Source organism: Camelus dromedarius, chromosome 1, assembly GCF_036321535.1.
Source record: "Camelus dromedarius isolate mCamDro1 chromosome 1, mCamDro1.pat, whole genome shotgun sequence".
In the NCBI taxonomy this organism is placed as follows: Eukaryota; Metazoa; Chordata; class Mammalia; order Artiodactyla; family Camelidae; genus Camelus; species Camelus dromedarius.
This window is the reverse complement of record NC_087436.1, coordinates 87,149,497-87,170,058: the sequence shown is the minus strand read 5'-3', so window position 1 is coordinate 87,170,058 and position 20,562 is coordinate 87,149,497.

Sequence of the window (20,562 nt, the reverse complement as noted above, 5' to 3'; positions counted from 1 at the left end):
CAAACCCCCTGATTTATAATTATCCAGCATTCAGTTGCTCTTTGGAAACTATTTTGGTCATTATGCTCAATGCTGTGATTAATTATACCTTATTAAAAGGCCAAGATATATTCTCTGGAAATGTAAACTTTTCTGATTGGGGGGGAGTACTTTTCAGCTCAGCCAGCTCAGGGGCCACGTAACGCTGAGTCACCAGTGCAGAACCACTGCTTTAAAGCGGGCAGCTGACGATTTGGAAATCTGATGAGAAAAAAAAAAAATTAAAACTAGAAAAACTAGCTTGGGAAGTGAGTAACTGCCTTTTCAATAGCATCTCCCAGGATTCTCCTAAGGGCAGGTTCAAGACTGTGTAATCTCATTTTATTCAACATTATTTATTGACTCCTGTCTGGTGGCCTCAAGCTATTTGGGCCACTGGCTCCCTGTAACATATGGTGTTCATTTATTCGTTCATTCACTCATTCTGTAAGAATTGTGAGCACAGGCAGCACTGGGGCCCCAGACAGATGGGCGAAACCATCTTGGACCTTCCAGCCCAGTTGAACTGTCAGCTGAATGCAGCTGCCAGAGTGAACTAGCCAAGGCCACGTGAGCCCTGCCCAAATTCCTGACCCACAGAAACATGAACGATAGTAAACAGTTGTTGTGTTAAACCACTAAGCTTTGGGTTGTTATGCAGCAATACACAACCGATAAACTCTATCTGAACCCTCTCTCTCCCCCTGAGGAGTGTAAGAAGTCAAGACAGAGCCTTTTACTTTGACTCCCAAATCTGCAAAAGACCTGGGAGGCCTGGGTTGACCTGCTCTGACTCCATTTGTCTTCATATACCCAGTAAAGGAGCTCTAGCTGCCTTAAAAGCTGCTCCTCTGACACCAAAATGTTATCAATGGATTTCTTTGGATGATGTAGTTATAGGTAATTTCCTGCCTTTTTCAACTTTTCTAGACTTAGCTAAAATTGCTTCAATAATGAGGAAAGATATGGCAGGGCTCTCTTCCATTGTGGCAGCCATACCCAATCCTTTTCTTCCTTCCTGTAGGGTCTTAAAGAGCCAGATACTCATCTTCCTAGTCTTCCTTGCAGCTGGAGGTGACAAAGCAAAAAAGTATCATCCAATAAGATACAAAATCAAGTCTGATGAAGGGCTTTTGGGCAAGAGTTTCCCTTTCTGGAACAAAGAAAAGAAAAAAAGAGTTACACAGGAGAATTTACTCTTGCTCTCCTCCTTCTGCTTCCTGCCTTTGGATATGGTTACTTAAGAATGGGATGTCTGGAGCTCCTGCAGCAATCTTGTAACCCTGAGGCAATAAGTCTACAGTTAAAAAAAAAAAAAAAAAAAGGTTTTCTTAAAAAAAAAAAAAGAAACAGAAGGATGGAAAACATTTGGCTTCTTGATGTCTTGATACCACCATAAGTTGTTAGATAACCCTGAGATTTTTTTCAACCTCTTAACTCCTTGTTAACTAACTGACAAATGCACTTAGGGCTTAAAACACTGTAAGGTTTTTTTTATTACTTGCAGCTGAAAGCATTCCTAGCTGATACAATAATCCTGTGGGTATTTAACATTCCTTTTCTAGTACTGATTTTTTTCCCATGTAGCTAAATCCAATTCCTCCTATTTGTAAGTTAATCCTTTTCCTCTTATTTTGTCTCAATGGAGACAGCAACTTGCTGGTTACCCATCTTTGCATTGTTAAACCTGTTAGGTATAAAACAGCTCTTGTCAAGGGTTAAATGTTAGTTACTCACAATCCAGTTTATGAGGTCTGTTTGCCTATCTTCAGCTGTGGTGCTGACAAAGTCATTACTCTGCAAAACTCCTGATGGCTTTGGCAGATGTGGGTAGGTGGCATGTGTCCTGCTGCTTTTCCTCTCAGCCTCACCAGGCTGGACAGCATCATTCCCTCACCAGCCACAACACCCGACTCAGGAAGGCACACTCAGGAAGGCACTGAGAAGGTCTGCACAATTCTACCAGAAGCAAAGATACAGGAAAACTCAGGTCAATCTCAGCCACAGTGACCTACACTAATTTTCTGTTTTTCCTTCAACTTTGTATTATGGCAATTTGAAACATATACAAAAAAAGACAAAAGAGTATTACAAACCCCCAGGTACCTAGCACTCAGCTTCAACAGTTACTGATTCATGAACATTCTTTTTTATACTATACATCTACCCACTTAACTACTTCCTATGTTATTTTGGAGCAAATACCAGACATATCACTTCATCTATATATGTCAGTATGCAGTTCTAAAAGCCAATGAGTCATTTAAAAATATAACCACCATATCATTAGTACACGTAAAGATAATTCCTTAATACCATCAAATATTCAGTCAGTGTTCAAATTTCCACCGATTATCTTAAGATTGGTTGTATTATATACCATTGCTTTTAGTTGACACAAAAGTAGCACATATTTATTGAAGGACTTTGGGGAAGCATGAGAAAGCACATAGAAGACAATTTAGACTCACCTACAAGCCCCAGAGCTGATGCCAAGGCCTATGGTGCCCTGTGTGATTAGGAAAAGATGTCACTTCCAAGACGTCAGTCACTGCTGTTCTGTCAAGCAGACACCTGTGGGCCGTGCACGGACTGGCCATTGTGTGTTCACAGCCCTGAATATTTCATCAGTGTTTGTTCACATTTTGGAGTATAGCTTTCCAGATTTTTATGGATACATACCTAATTTTTGCATAACTGTTTTCATATTATACATTCTGTTTTTGTAAGCAGCTTTTTTTTCACTTAATAGCAGACCATAAACATTTCCCCGTGTCATTAAATTTGCTCCCAAAGCATGACTTTCTGTGGCTGCATTGGGGTGCACTGTATGGCTGTACCATAGTGGGTTTAAGCGGTAGCCAATTGTTTAGACCTATTGCCTTTGGAGTCACTGCCTGTCTTTGGTAGCTAAAACACAGGCAAGAACGTTATGTGCTTCTCAGGAGGAACATTAAAACACACAGGGAAATTTCTGCATACACATTGCATGATTGAGGTTTTAAATTGGTTCCACCCACTGGTTTTGGAAGAAAGCAAAGATATGGTTCCACTTACTTCGACTCATGCCTGTGGGGCAGGGAGAACCATCTCTTGGCATGTTTAGATTCCTAGCAATTTTGCAGTAAACAAGAAGCTTCGGTGAAGATCAGTGAGGCAAGAAAATAGAGCATGTCTATTAGGACAGCCACTCCCAAAGTTATGCAACCGGGAGATTCGGGGTTTGGGAAACCAACCTCAGCTAGTGGACTCAAGGGTTCTCTTGGACCAAAATTGCCAAGTTCTAGGGCCTGAACACAGCCACCCCTGGATGCAAACCCCCAACTAAGAAACATCACAGACTCAGGAGTTGGCCAATGGATTCTTGGAAATTTGCCAGCTCATAATCTTCATCTCTTGAGAATTAGGGTAAACATTAAGATGAATTGCAAAGCATCATTTGCCCAAACGGCCCACAGTCAGCCCACGCCTGAGCCACAGCATTTTCTATGGCAGCTCTTACCTTCCTGACTGAGTCCACTAAACTAAAGGACTCACTTTAGTGAAGTCATTGGGACAGAGTGGGGTCAGAGGGCAGATGGAAACAAGGAACTCCCTATCCCAGAAGCCACTCCTATGGGTCATGCAATTTGGTAGGTGCCTTGAAATCCCTCAGATGGGAAGGCTGCTTAAATGCAAATGATCAGAATTATGTTGGGCAGCCAAAAGAAGGGTTAGGAGGAAAACTCTTCCAATTTTACATCAACTTATAAACTTTAAAAATTGATAAGGAGCCCATATCACTGGGCTTGCTGAAGGCGTTTCTCAGGATAGGAGGAGGCACAGAGTGTCAGGTCCTGCTAAGAGGAGACTTGTACACTAAATGTGACCTGGGTGATGTGCAGGAGCCATCACTCATCACTTCCAAGGAGCTGCATTTTCATCCAGAATTTCACCCGCCTCTCATATCATAAATGCTGTCAGATGGTGTATTAGTTTCCTAAGGCAGCTGTAACCAAGTACCACAGGCTGGATGACTTAAAACAACAAAGAGTATCCTCTCACAGTTCTGGAGGTTAGAAATTTGAAATCCAGGTGCTGGCAGGGCCATGATCCCTCCAAGCCCCTAGGGGAGGACACTTCCTTGTCTCTTCCAGCTTTGGTGGCTTCATGCAGGTGTCCTTGGGTTGTGGCTGTGTAACTCTAACCCCTCATCTTTACATGGATTAGGCTCCACCCTAATGACTTCATTTTGACTCAATTCAATCTGCCAAGATTCTATTTCCAAATAAGATCACATTCACAGGCGCTCAAGGTTAGGACTTCTATATATCTTTGGGGGACACAATCCAACCCATAACAGATAGGAAGTCAAAGGTCTGGGATTATAGATCCAGCTTCATCACCAATTGCTGTGTGATCCCGAGCAAGTCACTTACCATCCCCGGGCCCTGGGCACCCTCATCTGTCCCCACAGTTTCCCTTGTGGCCTATGGATTCAATGCAGTTTGAACAAGAGCCTAAATTATTGCAGATCAGTGAAAGAGAACAGACTCAAGGTGGAGAAAGGGTCTGCCAGGGTGGAAACAGCTTCATAACTCAGGCGTTAGGACTACAACATATCTTTGGGGGACACAATTCAACCCATAACAGATAGAAAGTCAAAGCTCCGGGATTATAGATCCAGCTTCATCACCAACTGCTGATGCCAGGACTGGGGTGGAGGGGACTGTGTAATGGGCTCTGGAGAGGATTGGGTACTTCGAGTGGGGAATCAAAGGCACAGGATCCCTCCGGCAGCCAGGTCCTCAACTGAGCGTCAGCATCAGAATCGCCATGCTCCCCGCCACGTACCGGGGGCAGCTAACCCCCCGGACAGCACCCATGATCATCGGTCCTAGAGCCCATGACTCTCGGCTTCCAAATCTCATCATTAAACCAGCACTCACAGGTGAGACCCACTCAGCTCAGACAACTCAGGGTAATCAATCCAACTAAATATGCCTCCCCTTAGCCCAGCTTAAATATTTAGACAGTTACGGCAAATATGTGTTCCAAATGCAGAGGCTAGGAGTGGGTGAGAGGATTTTAGCTCTGGGTGAGACTGAAGAAACTTGACATGTTATTGAATTGAGGGCTGCAGAAGGTGAGGCCAGGCAGTTACACATCCCAGGAATGCGGATGTAGAGCTCAGTGTGTATCTGAGGCTGACAGGGTTTGACACTCTCCATCTGGGAACAATAACCCGCCAGCAGCAGGCCAGGCCTCCCGGCTCTGTCCCTCTTGCTTTCCCCCTGCCATGGGCTCTGAGTGGGGAGGTGGTGGGGACATGAATGTCCCTGTTACTCTACGGTCCCCGGCTGCATGCAGGAGTCCTGGAAAAGGCAGGGCTGGGGGGCTGGCTCACCGAATGCTTGCAATTCCAGGAGCAGCGGGCTGAGGATAGAATCCATTCTCCCCCCTCTGGGAGACCTGGGTGGAATGCCATGGCGGGGAAGGCAATTTGGGATGCCAACGGGTCACCCAGCCGGCGGGGGACAGCGAGCTGCAGTGAGGCCGGGGGGGGGGGGGGGGGGAGGTGGCCGGCAGTGTGTTCATGGCACGTTGAACACCTCGGGCTTCTTTGTGAGAGTGGGGGAGGGGGCTTCCATCTGTGAAGTTCAAAGCGTCGTTCACAAACTTCCTCCGCTAATCCTCACTCTGATCTGAATTTTGTTGTGTAACTAAACTGATTACAAGAATTTGGTGAATCAGGTGATGCTGGGCCTCTTGCACAGACTTCCTCAGGCTTGGCCCCCACGCGGCACACCGGCCCTGGGGCAGGGCAGTGAGGTGGGGGAGGCTGGTTTATGGCAGAGAATGTGGGAGGAGGAAGGCGCCTCGGGGACCAGCTCACAGGCGCGATGCTGAGGGGAGTGAATGTGAGAAGATAGATATGTGACTTCAAAATTTCCTTTCTGTGCCCCGGACTGACAGCCCCGACTACTTCCTGGTTATCTCCATGAGCCCATCAAACACAACGTGCCCAGAGCTAAAGTCAGTGTCTCCTCCCACCCTACTTCCTCCTGGCTGTACTGCCCTGACACCTGGGGGTCCTGGGGCTTCTGCCCCAGGGCACTTGGAAGTTCCCTCCTGCTGTCTTTCGGCTGTGCCCACCCAGAGCCCAGGCCAAGCCCCCAACAATCTTATGTGCCAAGGCCCAGAATTCCCCACCCAAACAGCTCCAAGCTTCTCCTGGCATCTGTGCAGGTCTCTGGACCCGGTCAGCACCCCCCACACCACCCCCACTGGAGGATGCATTCTGCTGCTGGCGCAGGAGATGCTGTTTGTGTGTGGGGTGGGGTGTAGGCCAGAGGGTGCACGTGTAAGTCTCCCCACCATACCGTAGAGGGACAGGCTTTAGCCGCAGGTCCTGGCCCTGTGTTATCCAGCCCCAGGACACATCATCACCAGAGTTTCTGAAGCCAGAAACCCTGAGCCAGGCCCCCACCATCACGTGTGAATACATCCTCCTGTCCCAAACAGATCCTCCTCGCCAACCAGTCCCCAGGCTCTCACAATGCCACCTCCGGGATGGCTCCCGTGTGCTTCGCCTTCTCTCCATCCAAACTGCCACTGCCTCTCTCCGCTCTCCTGGATGGAGCAACGGCCCCATCACTAGTTTCCCTGTCTCTGTGCCTGCTCCTCTCCAACTCATCCTCTGCCCTGGCCAGAAGGCTCTCTCAGCCTTACATCTTGTGACTTCTTGGTTATTCACAGTCTGAATGACCTCTACTTGACCTTTATCTCCACCTGGAGGTCAGCCCTGTGGCAGCCTTCCTGGACACTCCTGGATAGCGCCAAGGATCTGCCAGTGAACTGCCAGGGAGCCTCACCCTTGGCCCTGGGCATGCCCCCTACACATTACAAGTGCCTGCGAATTTCCTATACCGTGAGGACTGTGGGGGCAGTGACACTGCAGGTGTTGATTCTTGGGTCCACAATACCTAGCACAATGTCTTGGGCAGGTTGGATGTTAAACAAATATGTGTTGAATGAATAAAGGGTCCAGACTGATGGTGACATTGCTAAGACTGGGACCTAGGTGTCTTGTCAGAGCCAGGAAACTTCCCAGACCAAGAGTTTTTGAGGAGAGTTTAAACATTGCTGTTAAGCTAAGGCATCCTTGGAAATGTGCCAGCATGGAGAAAACTACTTACTGGAATCTGTCTGTAGGAGAGTAGAGTATAACATGGTTCAAAGAAAACTTAACATTCTCGGGGAATATTTGAGTAACCAGTAAATACGGTGCTTTATGAAGTGCTTTTTTGCTAGGTGGGTGTGCAAATTTGGGTCCAAAGCAGAACGGCTTCAGGACAACAAACTGGAGAGTGTGCAGCTACTAGCATCCCTCATCCTCCCTTTTCCCTCAAACCACTCTCAGTGTATCCGCAGTCAGCAGTGGCCGTGTGGCCAAGCTCTGGCCTTTGAGATGCAAGCAGAACTGTTGTATGGGACTTCCAGGAAGGCCCTGCAAAAGATAAAGGGTGTAAATACTCTTTTTGACCTTCCTTGGTTCTTCCTTCCTGTTGCCTGGAATGTGGATGTAATGGCTGGAGCTCCCAGCAGCCATATAGGATCATGAGGCAAACTTGAAAATGAAAGCAGGGAACTAGGATATTGGAGCAGAAAGCTATGAGGAGCCTGGGTCCCTAATGAGTTTGTGGAGCCTCTAGACTTCCTTCATATGAGTGAAGAATAAACCTCATGTTGAAGGTACCACAATCAGGTCGCTGATGCTAATAACTAAATGCTATTTCTAATTGATTTGGGCCGAATGGTTCACTTGCCTGGTTGTTACATGCTGCAGTTGGGTCAGCTCCTGGCCCTTGGCCCAGGGCTCTCCTCACTCTTTCTTTCTCTGCGTCCCTCTCCCCGCGTTGTCACAGTCTCAGGCACCCATGACCCCTGCGGGCTGCCCAGGAGCAGGCAATTCCCTCCCGGCGTGGCAAGGTGCACCCAGGCTCAGGTCACGCATCTGCGTGCAGTGGAGATGGGGTGCCAAAGCGGTTATTCATAGGGGGAAATGAACATAAGCAAGACTCCACAACTGTTATCAGCAGAGGGACACTTTCTCAGAAGTTTGGGGCTTCTTGTTTACCATGGAACCTGTTTCCTGGAATACACTGATGAAATGTGACTGTTTTTTTGAAATTACAGACAAAGAATACCACCAGGATAGGATGTTCAGGGCACTTTGTGCAGCTCCTCCAGGGAGGGACCCAGGGTGCAAGGGAGAAGTGAGGGGATCAGAGAGGACACTCGTCCTCTGGTGGGAAAGGGAGACAGAGTAAGAGGAGTGGAGGCGGACTCGCCAGTTCTCAGCTCCCTCGCCTCCTGTGCAAACACCCCTCTTCTGATGGTGCCATCATGTCTCCCGTAAGTGCCCCGTCAGTCGCTGGGCCTCTCGGACGTGCATGCGGTTGTGGCGTTTTCCCCAATCTCAGAGACGTTCACAATGGAGTGCGGTGGGCGGACTGCTGTGCGGGGGCCTCTGAGGGCAGGAGCCTAAGGGCTTAGAGAAGGGAGCCGACCTGCCCAGGATCACAAAGCTCCTCTAGCAGAGTCAGTTCAACAACGACAGTAACGCTTATAACTAAGAGCTGTATGATTATTAACATAGCATAACATATAATCACTTGTTTTGTGACATTCTTCTCTGTCCTTTACCCATTTCAACTCCTCTGATCCTCAGAACAACCACATGGCGCACTCAGAGTCCCATCTCACAGGCAAGGAGACTGAGATGCTAGTAGGTTAACCGTCCTCCCAAAGCCGACCCGCTGGTTCATGGCAGAACCAGGATGGGGGGCCCCTCAGGCCAACGTTCTTTCTACCACAGCACAGGTGCTTAAAAAGTAGATAAACAAGATTACACTGTATAGCACAGGGAAATATATACAAGATCTTGTGGTAGTTCATAGCAAAAAAGAATGTGTCAATGAATATATGTATGTTCATGTAAAACTGAAAAATTGTGCTCTACGCTGGAATTTGACACAACATTATAAAATGACTATAACTCAGTAAAAAAATGTTTTAAAAAATGGCCTTGAAATTAGAGTCATTTTTGAAAAGGCAGAATCTACTAGTGTCTTCCTGTGGTGGGGAGCCTCCCTCTGCATGTGACCAGGAGAGAGAGACTTGAGTGACAGGCTGGAGTCACATGTGGTGTTGGGGGACAGGGCCCCAGAAGCAGGGAAGGCTTCGTTTCTTCCTCCCTCCATGTTCTGCCCTCGTCCTCTTCCTGGGCACGGAAGGCCTGAATGGGCAGCTTGGCAGGTAACATTCCCACAGGGTGGTATAAGCAGATAACCTTTGAGTATCTCTACTTGGGGACCAGTGACCCTTTAAACAACAGGCACCATGATAAAAAGCTGGTGCTTTATTTCTACACATAGGATCCCGTTCGAGATGCACAAGAGGCCCTCCTACACTGTTGGTGGGAATGTAAATCAGTGCAGCCACTATGGAGGACAGTATGGAGGGTTATCAAAAAACTAAAAATAGACTTAACATATGATCCACAATCCCACTCCTGGGCATATATCCAGAGAAAACGCTAATTTGAAAGACACATGCACCCCAGACTTCATAGCAGCACTATTTACAATAGCCAAGACATGGAAGCAACCTAAATGTCCATTGACAGATGACTGGATAAAGAAGATGTGGTATATATGTATATACAATGGAATACTACTCAGCTATAAAGAATAATAAACTAATGCCATTTGCAGCAATGTGGATGGACCCAGGGATTAACAAATTAAGTGAAGTAAATCAGAAAGAGAAAGACAAATATCATATGATTTCACTTATATGTGGAATCTAAAAAAAAAGATACAAATTTTATTTGCAAACCAGAAATAGATTTATAGACATAGAAAACAAACTATGGTTACCAAAGGGGAAAGCAAGGGAGGGATAAATTAGGAGTTTGGGATTAACGTATACACACTACTACATATAAAATAGATAAACAGCAAGGACCTATGTACAGCACAAGAACTACATTCAATTTCTTGTAATAAGCTATAGTGGAAAAGAATCTGAAAAAAATATATATGTACATGTATAACTGCATAGCTTTGCTGTACACCTGAAACTAATACTGTAAATCAACTACACTTCAATAAAAAATATAATTAAAAAGAAAGAAATGCATGAGAGGAGCAGGTCTGTGGGGACTATTTATTGTCAGCTCTCACCTCCTACTTTTTCTTTCTTGAAAATGTAGTTTTTTAATATAAGCACTGTTTAAATATGGATATCTGTATTTATGATTCTGAAACATAATCTCCAAGGGTGAGGGAGCTTCTGGGGATTAGTGACCTTTCCTGTGACAGAAGAGCGGACCTGGCCAGGCTGCTACGGAGACACCCGGTGTCTGCTGAGCTGGCCCATGCTCAGGTGCTTTATTTGACAGCCATCACTGGACCCCTTCTCTTTTCATCTGACTCACTCCCTTTATGATCTCGTGCCTGAGTGACTTCTCACCCACAACTCTCACAATCACATCCAACTGCCTACGCACCCATTTCCGCTTGGATGTCCAGGGACATCGCAGACCGACACATTCAAATGGAACGCCCCATCATCTCCTTGTAGATGCCTCGCCCACAGCTGCCCCGCCCACAGCTGCCCCAACTCAGTTAATAGAAACCATCTTCCAAGATTTTAGGCCAAGAGCCTTGGAGCTATCCCTGACTTTCTCTCTCTTTCTCTCTCTCTCTCATATCTGACATCCAGACTCTCAGAAAATCCTATAGGTTCGACTTTCAAGATATTTCCAGAATTTGACACTCTTGCCATCCTCACTGCCACTCCCTTGGTCCAAGTCACTCTCTTATCCTTATTGCAGTGGCCTCCTAGTCGGCCGCCTGGCTCCCACTCTTGGTCATTTCTGTCTCTCAACATGGCAGCCAGAATGAATCGGTTAAAACGACAGTGAGATCACCTTCTAGCGACCCTGGGGGTCTGAGCAAGGGCTATGGCTTCCTGCTGGGAGTTAAGAAACCACCGCAGCCTGGTTCTCCTGGCTTTCCATCAGTTCTGTGTACACCCAATATCCTTCAGTACACTGCCTTTTGGTTCAGTTAAGCACCAACTCTGGAGTCAGAAAATGGGATTCAAATCCCAGTACCACCACTAGTGCTGCAATCTTGGGTAGGTTACTTGCTCCCTCTGTACCTCTATGTCCTCCTCTGTAAGCATGTGTACAATAACAGGACAGACTAGTGAATTATTGGGAGGATTAAACAAGTTAATACATACAAGCACTCAGAATTGGTGAGCCTTATTTAATGTATGTGTGTGTGTGTGTGTGTGTGTGTGTGGTGGGGGACTCTAAAGGAGCTGAATACCAGAAGACAAGGCACATGGGGACCATCTTGGAAACTAGTCACCACGTTCCTCTCAAGGAAACTGGCGTATGGTTAGGAAAGAGGATTAGATGCTGCAAACCCAAAACGACACATACCACACACACCACCCCCCAGATATCTCCTGGGGCCCACTAGTATCTCCCTCACAGGGCTGTCCTGAGGATGCACGTGGTGTTGGACACTTGGCACATGGCAAGCAATCAACAGATGTTAGGTGTTGCTCTAGTTGTTTGTTATAGTTTCAGCTTGCTCGTCCGTTCCTGCCCTGATCAAATCTACCAGCCAAGTGTCAGCGGTGCTTTTGCCCTAACTGGCATCTGCTTCCTTCACCTCTGATTGACTTCAAAGCACTCAGTCCTCAGCACCCACTGCAACCGTGGCGCCTGGTTCTCTCTCGCTGCCGTCCCGCCACCTGTCCACTTCCTCTCCTCTTTCCTGAGAACATGTAGCGACTCCATGCTGTCTTTTTATTCCCTCTTTGAGTCCTGCTCTCTATCCAACTTCTCATCTTCCCCTTTATTATTTCTTGCTGTGACTAATTGGTTTAAACTGCCCCCTGGAATTTCTATCTGTTCCAGACGTTAACGGGTCTTAGAAAGGAGAACCCTAAAATCCTTCCCTTCCACAGTCAGGAGATGCAGAAGGGGGGCTTCCTTGTGCAAAATATACTATACTCTTGAACATAAATACATCATTTTGTGGTTTACAAAGTAATTTCATATTTATCAAGGGGCAAAATCCCATCCTGGTAATGAAGTAAAATCTGCTTAAATTCTAAACTCCCACAGAAGCTGGGTGAAGTTGAGCTCCTAGAGGAGCTGGGGGATCTCCTAGACTTCACAGAGGTTGTGGTGAGTCTGAATGCTGCTGCTTCTACATCTGAAATCCTGCACGCTCTACCCTGAGAACCCGCTGCTTGCACAATGAGCAGCACACATTGATTCATTCATTCAATTATCCTTAATAGATACTGTAAAGAATCAGCTACGGAGGGCAGGGTATAGCTCAGTGTTAGAGCATGGGCCTAACATGCACAAGGTCCTGGGTTCAATTCCCAGTACCTCCATCAGAACAAACAGGTAAAAACCTAATTACACCCCCCCAAATTTTTTAAAATAAGTAAATTTGAAAAAAGAATTAGCTATGAGTCTCTTACTATGCTGGGTGCTGGGTTACAGCAATAAGGCTGACTCCACCCCTACAGTCGTGGAGCTGAGTTTGCTGGGCTGGGGGTGCTGGGAGGGGAGGTGGAAGAGATACTAAAGTAATCATTACACAATATTGAATTCTATGGTTTAACTCCGGTTGTTGCAGAGGGAAGAGCACAGGACGCGAGGAGGCAGTTTGACAGAACATCTGACCCTATCACCTGCCCCAGCTTGCCCCCCACCCGCCAGCGCTGTCCTGCTCTAGCCGTAAGGGGCTGACCCCTGAGGCTGTTTGCCAGGAGGAGGCTGGAGGGTGGGGAGAAAATGTAAGATATTTTTGTTCCCTTTCCCTCCCTGGCTGGGTGATATCTTCTCCATGACCCCAGCTCCCACCAGCCAGGCCTGCTTTGGGTATGGCTCCTGTCTGGGGCCTCCTGCCTTGGCTCTGCTTGTCCCATCTCCTCCCTCTGTCTCCCCAGCCTTCGGGTGGTAGCTGCTTCCTGCTGTTGCCAACTTCAGGACTGTCTCCTGGTTGGCTCTTCCATCACCCCCGTGACAAATTCCTCGGAATGCATTCCCTGTTGGACATCCACAGCGCTTTTTCTTCGCCTAGGTGGACTCAGACTGATGTAACTGCTCTTTGTATTTTCAACCCCAACTATCACACATGCTGTAGGGCTTGCTGCTCACATGGAGCTGAGCTGTGACTTTGTCATGAACGGTGCCTGGCTGTGCCCTGTCCTAGGTCACAGCACAAGCCTGCAGCCCTGGGCGGTGAGCAGTGAGGGCCGACAGCACTGAGCAGAAAGTACTCAGGTGGGACAGGGGCAGGGATGTTAATTTCCTCACCGTGGAGGCAAGGAAACTGTCCTAGACCTTCAAGTTTCCTGATTCCCAGCCCATTTCCTTTTAGAACCCACCTGTCACCTCCAGGGTCCCACCCACTACCCAAGGCCGGGCAATCCTTCCACCTGCACCCCCCATTCACCTGGCTGCATCACTATCCGAGCATCATTTGACTTCCCCCACAATCCTCAAGTCTCACCCAGAAGTGCTGTGGTTTCCCTGGTGTCCTGGGGTGAAGGGGGAAATCTGGACTGTTACTGAAGCAGAACAGTTGTCCCTAGTCCAGGGGATCAGCCAGCAGCATGATCAGAAAGTGAGCTGGGACTGCTGATGGAAGGACAGGAAAGGGTGACGTGCCCAGCAGTGATTCTCTTGTCTCTGAGCCCCAGACTCTTCCAGTGCCCACCACCCCAAACAGCAGCAGGTTAAAATTGACTGATATAGCCTCTCAGACTGGCTTCTGGAGCACAAAGGAGGACGAGGACCAGCCAGAGTTTTCTACCCGAGACAAATGCTTCTCTCATCCAGCCCCATGTGCAGAAAGCTTGACTACCCCAGAAATGGCAGCCAGAAAAATCCACCCTCCTCATAATCCTACAGTTTCCCACTAATCAGATGTCTAGACAAGAACGGTCCCTGCCCTCTTTCCTGTTTGCAAATCTGCCTTGACAAGTCGTATCCTCCTGACAGTACCATGAAAACGCTCTTTATTTGCTCTGCGGGCCTTCTGCGACTGGGTTGCTGGAAATACTATTAGTTTCTGAATCAGCTCACTTCTCTGGAAATCATGCTCTGATATTATTCTGCTTAAATTTCATTCTCTGGAGAGGAGAGTTGTTAACAAGGCAATTAGTATTGTCTGAGTATAAGTAGAGGACTGTGGGGTTCTTGGCCAGATGGCCTGCGAGTCAAACCTGATTCAGGGTTACAGTGACTCTGGAGAGGGTGCCATTCTCATTGTAGCCACCCCTCCTCCCGCCATGGGTTCAGACATCACCATCTTAACTGCCATCTGGAAAAGTCACCATCTTTAATGTGCATCTTTAAAGCCGTGAGGAAAATGGTGGGGAGAGGGGTTTCAATTTCTATGCATCCACTTGAGAATAGGAGAGGCTCTCATTTAATTCCTCCCCTTGGTACACTAACAGAATGGAGGATGAAAGCAAGACCTATTTATATATTTTTAAATTAGTAATAGAATAGTAGGAATCAAGAGAATGAACCCCCAGTTTCTTATCTGAGGAGCTGGGGGACCTGGGCACTGGGCTTATGGTCCTCACCACCCCCACCTCCCTCCAAACATCACCCAACTCACCCCTTACTCTGAGAACAGGACCCAGGGATGGTGTCTCCTTCAAGATCAGAGATAGCTGCAACAACTCCCTTTGACATTGAAAAAAAAAAACAACCAATGTCTTTATTATTCTTCGAAAACAGAACATGCATATGGTATTTGGAGCCTCTCTATTTGCATTCAAATGCCAGCTCTACCACTTACTAGAGGTCTACACTCTCTGTACCTCAGTTTTCCATCTGTAAAATGGTCGCAATAATAGTTCCGACCTCTTAGGGTATGGTGAGGAGTAAATGAGTTTAAACATGTGAAGTGCTTACAACAGTACCTGGTAGGTAATATGTGGCAAATCAGTGTTAGCAGTGGTAACAATACCTTTGGAAAAGTTTAAAAATTCAAACTTTATAAATGCATATATAGTGAAAAGTTAAAGTTCTTTTGAACTTGATCTGAAGGCTCCTAGTTTCCCTCTCCAGAAGCCCCATGGTTACCAGTGTACTAGCTATCAGTCAAGAGCCATCCAAAGCATATTTTTCAGTGCAGATATGGTCATTTATATTGACATACACACAATGGAGGGAGAGAAAGCTACAGATACAGATAACTCCCAGTCAAAACCATAACCATATTATACACTGGTCTGTAGTTTTTTTTAAGTATAAGAAAAAGATTTGTTGCAAATCAGAAAACAATCAAAAGATTGTTCTGTATGAATCCCTACAGATCCAGCGCATTCTCCACAATTGCACAGGCCCCTCCGCCTGGACAGGGAGCGATCCCTTTAACCTGCCGTAGTGCATTTGGGTTTCACCCCCTTTGCCGGGATGGCTTTGGCTCCTACCCCACTGCTCTTTCCCTTCCCCCATCCCTCCATGAGTCTTTTTGTGAGAAAGTTGAAGCAGACCCTCAGGTCTCCTGAAATATCAGGCCCCGAGCTAACTCTGGACAAGAGCCAGGCAGCTTCTGGAAGCAGACTCTGCCTCCAGGCTGCCCGCCCTCCCTAACATCTATGAGAAAAACTCAGAATACCTGGGTCTGGTCAGAAACATTAGAAAAGTTTGTCGAATTTTAAAACGGATAGGAATTATTTTCAAGAAACCATTCCAAGAAGATAGATTTCGGATGTATCAATAATTTCAGATTATAGACAGATGAGAGCCTGCGTGCATATTTGCACATCACACTTGTTTTTCTGGTTTTTAGGAACCCAAAGAACAAGCCATTATACATGCATGGCCGTTTATCTCATTTTCTGAATTAGGGTTTTTTGTTTTTTTTTCCAGTTGCTCTTAGAGAACGTTTAATTTTAGCATCACAATAATGAAAGCTCTGGAAAATAGCCTTCTTCCCACCCCGACAGGCTTTCAAACGCAGTAACTTCAGGTATAAATAACAGTTGGCAAGTTAGAGTACCGTCTTTGGATAACAAGACAAGAAGGAAAAAACATGTCTCCATTTCTCTCGAAACATCTTCTGAAAGCTAAACCTTGACACAAAATTTTGAATGTTAGTGAGCATGTTTGAAATAACTAAAAGGTCACCGGGGAGGCAGCTCTGGGATAATCGAAGATCACAGTTTTCAGCCAGATGGGCCTGTATTTGAACCCACCCCTTACTGGCTGTGTCACCTTGGTGACTGGCCCTCCACAAACCTGGGAGGCCCATGCTTTGACACGGGAATCAGGTGAACCGTGAGGATCAGTGAGAGGAGTGGGAGGAGAAATGAGAACCTGTATGGGTGAGCCTGGCAGGTAGCAAGCGCTCAATAAATATTCATCACTGAAAGGGCCTGAAGTCACCGTACGGGGAGCACAGAGATGATGGAAGAGCCTGGCCGCCTTCCTCGTCTCTCTTTCCTTTTTCACTTTTGTCTCTGTGAATGGGAGTGAGGGAGCCAGGGCCCCCACCTCACAAAGGGCCAGTGTCTGCGGGCTCGGTGACGGCTGGGAGGCCCATTAGGCTGATGTGGGCCCCCCGAGTTCTCATATGGTTTTCATATCACCAGGCTTGTTTTGACTTCCATGAGCTTTCTCGCCACAATCCCTCTGTGACCCTGGGGGAGGAAGTGAGGGCTGTACACACAGATGCAGCTGAGGGTACGAGAAAGGAAAACACCTCCCCGGCCAGCACAGAACCCCCTAGAATGGCCCCCCGCAGGGACCGTCTCCTCACTCCCCTTCCCAGGCTCCCAGCCTCTGGCCCGGGCTGGCCTCCCAAGGACTCAGTCATGTCTGCTCTTTCTTCCCAGAGGAGGCCGGGCGGGGGAATTTGGCAGGCGAACAAAAGCCGTGAGCGGGTCTGGCCTGGCCCAGGCAGTCCTCGGGCTCTGCGGGGCTGACATGGGCGGGTCCCTCCATCAGTTGCCCTTTGACAATTGCTCCTCTGGCCAGTTCTAATTCAGGCCACTGGTCATCCAGAAATAGCGACGGGTCACGGATATCAGGCCCTTCCTAGGTGCTGCTGGGTAATGGAGTGGGTTCTGGATACAGCTTGTGAGCACTGTGTGAAGCCACTTCAATAATAATGATGATGATGATGATGATGATGATGATAATAATAATCAACTTAACCAATATGAGTTGAGCTCCGTATTTATTTATTTAACAAAATGTGTATTAAGTCTGATCCTAGATTTTCCCATGTTATTTAAACAGTATTTTTATTGCAAAGACTTTTAGACACACACAAAAGTGGTGAGACTGAAACACTAATACTGGAGCAGCAACAGTACAGCACAGCATAACACAGCACCACAGGGTAATAAACTCCGGGTGACCAGTGTGTCCTCTGCACCAGGACTTCGCCTCTCTTGCTTCATCGGCTCCCCTGAGCCAGCTCCACCCAATTGTTTGCCTTATCAAATCCCAGCTCTCACGTCACTTCACTTATGAATGGTGCAGGATACATCTTATAGGAGTACGGATGTTTTCTGGAGCTCCGTATTTACTGAACTCCAGTTATACACCTGGCACCGGACTAGTGCCGAATAAAACAATCACAGCTTAGGTTCATTGTGTCCGTCTGGGTGCAAAGCATTTTTCATATGTCATCTTATTAGTCTCATTAGCCTCACGACGTAGGTACTGTAATTAGTCCCATCCTTCAGATGAAGAAACTGAGGCTTAGAAAAATTAAGCAGCTTATTCAAAGTAACATCACTAGAATGGGAGCCATAGGTAGGGTGGTGGGCAAAAAATTAACCCAGGACCTTGACAATCGTGGCGCGACTGTGACTTTCTAACATGGACCACCCGAAATGTCTACCCTAAGACTTCTGTTACTAGCAGCTGCATCTAATCCTAATGCTCTCTAGAGCCCCTTCCTGTTCTGGAATTCTGACTATGAACCCAATGCCTGGCTTGGCTCAGCCCTCACCTTCTAACCTTTAGAGCCATGTAGGTCTTAGGGCTGGACATCTAACCTCAAGGAAGGAGGGAGCATCATCTCTTCTGCCTGCATTTGCTTCTCTGGACACAGCATCTTTATCACCATCTAGCCATGACCAACACCTCCACCTCCTTCTTGGGCTCAGTTTGCAGCATCCTCCCTCTGACCACCACCTCCCACTTTTCCAGCTCCTCCTATAGCTCGTCTCAAACGGTTCTTTGGCTTCAGTGAGTGGAGGACTCCTTGAAGTCTACGAGCAGCGTGTTGTCTCCATCTGCCTTCCTTTCTCAATTGCCTCCATCACCAGTTGAGTGCCTGCGGTACACGTCTATAGTCACTTCCTTGTAAGAACACTCAACCCCTTGTCCTCTCTTTTTTGTTGTACTTTCCGGGCAAAACATGAACCCTACTAAAATCCTAGTCCACGTCGTGCAGACCAATGAACAAGGCTGAAGGAAAACATATGCCGGAGCTGGCTGGTCTCACTTTACATTTTTTCCCTTGTTTGTCTTCATTTTTTTTTTTTTTTTTGGTATATATACCTTTACTGTGGTATGGTTCTTGTACAGTAAACTACACATATTTCAGATGTACAAATTTGATGAATTTTGATAGATGTATATACCTATGAAACCACTACCACAATCAAGATAGCTAACATTTCCATCAGTCCCCAAGAGGCACACATTTCAAATTCCCAATTTATCCCTTCCCACCCTCTTTACCCCCAGGTAACCATAAGTTTGTTCTCTATGTCTGTGAGTCTGTTTCTGTTTTGTAGATAATTTCACCTGTGTCTTTTTTTGGTCTTTTTTTTTTTAGATTCCACATATAAGTGATATCATATGGTATTTTTTTTCTTTTTCTGGCTTCCTTTGCTTAGAATGACAATCTCCAGGTCCATCCATGTTGCAGCAAATGGCATTATTTTATTCTTTTTATGGCCGAATAGTATTTCATTGTATAAATATACCACAACTTCTTTATCCACTCATCTGTCAATGGACATTTAGGTTGTTCCCATGTCTTGGCTACTGTATATACTGCTGCACTGGGGTGCATGTGTCTTTTCAAATTATATTTTTCTCCAGATATATGCCCAGGAGTGGGATTGCTGGATCATATATTAAGTTTATTTTTAGTTTTTTAAAGGAACCTCCATACTATCCTCCACAGTGGCTGCACCAAACCACATTCCCACCAACAGTGTAGAAGGGTTCCCTTTTCTCCACATACTCTCCAGCATTTATTGTTTGTGGACTTTTTAATGATGGTCATTCTGACTGGTGTGAGGTGGTTCCTCACTGACGTTCTGATTCGCATTTCTCTGATAATTAGTGATGCTGAGCATCTTCTCATGTGCCTGTTGGCCATCTGGATGTCTTTTTTCACTTTATATGCTTGAACACTAACCTCAGTCCTGAGTTTGCCCACTGATCCTAGTATGTGTCCTAGTTTATTTACCTCCCCCACCCACCCTGTGACTGTTTCATACCTTCTCTTCTGTCCTCGACATCCCAACCTCTCCTCCCCCATCCTCACTCACTCACAGTGGGTGGCCTTGCTTTGATTCCCTGAGAGAACGGAGCCATCAGAAGAGAACTCCCACATGCTCTCCCCTGCCACCTCCACCCTCCTCCTGCTTCGCTCCCAGACGCTGACCTCTGCCCATTAGGATAGAGGCCAGTGCCATCTGCATCAAAGCCAGAGGTTTTCCTGAAACTCTCAACCAACCTCTACTTCCTCTATTTCATTGGCTGGAACTGTGTTGCATCCTCCTCTCTGCAAAGGAGACTGAGAAAGGAGAGGTTAGCCTTTCCTGCTTCTGTAGCAAAAGCAGCAGGGCGAGGGGGTTGGGATTGGCTGTTTGAGTGTCTGCCACAGATACAGTCTTATTCCCTGAGACTCATTCATGGCTGCCAAGAGGTTTCCTATATTATATGATGTTCTCCTGGAGGGTCCCCCCTTCTCAAAGTCTGGGGTCCTCAAGGACACTCGTCCTAGCTGGAGGAGGATCCCAGCCAGGCTAAGAGGAAGGGGACAGCTCTTCCAGGCCTTTTGACTTTCTAACTCCGCCTCAACCTTAATTAACACTCTAACTCCTACTTTATTCAATGCACGGGACTCAGTCCCTACAACCTAAACACGAGTGTCGGGGTTTTGTTTGTTTTATGCTTCTTTCCTGGGGATCGGTAGATAGTTCTTCACAATCCCTCAACTACTTATTTATGGGAACTGACATGAGGTTATAAAAAAAAAGACGAAGATATGATGAAACTCTAAACTGATTAAAACAATGAAGGCTTAGCCATGAAGGTGTGGAATAGTCATACCAGGGTGTTCAGGACAAGGAACACATGTGCAGTTAAGTGTGAGTCTCAGGTCTGAGCTTCCTGGGAGATGTAGCAGTGTGTAGGAGCCATCAAAGAATGAAAAGGTGCCTCCCCAGTCCATCAGCTTGGTT